The sequence below is a fragment of the Enhydra lutris genome, unplaced genomic scaffold, assembly GCF_002288905.1.
Source record: "Enhydra lutris kenyoni isolate GAN:26980312 unplaced genomic scaffold, ASM228890v2 scaffoldscaffold58, whole genome shotgun sequence".
In the NCBI taxonomy this organism is placed as follows: Eukaryota; Metazoa; Chordata; class Mammalia; order Carnivora; family Mustelidae; genus Enhydra; species Enhydra lutris.
Window position 1 is genome coordinate 12,613,808 of NW_019154142.1, and position 1,300 is coordinate 12,615,107.

General features: G+C 37.7%; 1 pseudogene; it reads right to left on the reverse strand.

Annotated features, from left to right (window-relative positions):
- Positions 1 to 201: 201 nt before the first annotated feature.
- Positions 202 to 1,048, reverse strand: LOC111158323 (annotated as a pseudogene).
- Between the last annotated feature and the right edge of the window lie 252 nt (positions 1,049 to 1,300).

A 1,300-nucleotide genomic window follows, 5' to 3' on the forward strand; every position in this document is an offset into this window, starting at 1 on the left:
TACATACTTAAAACCAAAAAAAGAGTGGAGGAGTTCCATTTTTAAAACTAAACAGGCATTTTGTACAACACATTCTTGGCAATGGAACCTGGACAACACTTATCAGACATGGTAGGAAAAGTTCTCACTCTGCATTTTAAAAAGAACAGCCAGATATCAACTGTTACAGATATGAAGACAAATTTTAATAAACTGTTAAAACTATTTTCTTAAAGAGACTTCTTCCAGTGCCAGGGATCTTGAAAAGGCTCTTGGTCAGTCATCTGAAAGCAATTCTTCGCATAATTGACAGACTTGGCTTCCACTTTGGGAAGAAAACCACCTTTTTCTACACTGACTTGTATTTTTGCTTCAATGTCTTCTATAGAACTCTGTCCTTTCAGTGTTTTGGGAGTCTTTTCCTGTTTTTTGAAGGATTCATGACCTTTTGATCTTGGTGTTGATGGTTTTGAGTCTTTTCCATTGTAGTTTGATTTTCGTGCATTTTTGGCTGGAGGATCTCCTATAGATTTCTTTACTGAAGATTTTCCTTCAACTTCCTCATCATCAAAATCATCATCATCATCATCATCTTCTTCATATCATCTTCATTAGCAGCAAGTTTTACTTTCTATCTGTGGAACCTCGCTACCACTTCCAGGGGCAGAAAGCTTTCCAGATAAACTAAGGAATTTCACATCCTTTTCCTCTTCATCTGCTGACTCCACATCTTCTTCCATAGCTACTAAGTGCAGTCCACTAATATGCAGGGGCCTTTCAACCTAAGATCAGAGGTGGAATTATTTCAAAGCCTCCAAGGAAAACTGTTCAGACATTTTCAAAGTTGCCAGTGTGACTCTAATTGGACTCCCTTCCTAATTCATTGCCTCTGATTCAACAGTGTGCAATTCACCCTTTGTACCAGCTGCCAAACTGACCCATCTTAAAGGTGTTCATTTTCATCATTATCCACCTTAAAATGATCATCTCTGTCAGCCCTTAGTTCCCAACAGAAAAGATAGTTCTAGGGCCTCAAGGGGTTCGTGTCCATGTCCATCAAATCTTCCATGGGGTGGTGGCACACTTAGTGATATAGAAGTTGGACAGAGATAAATGATCTGTTCTAGAGAACTGCCATGCTGGATGGAATCACACTATGAAAATGTTTATTGTAATGAGTAATTAAATTACAACAACAATTTTTTTAAAGGTTATGAAATATCACCTCCCACTCAAGTGCACAGTGAGAATACACAAGTACACAGATGAAATCTGTGGCTGATATATGTAAAGCAAAATATTAATAGTGTTTATATCTGAG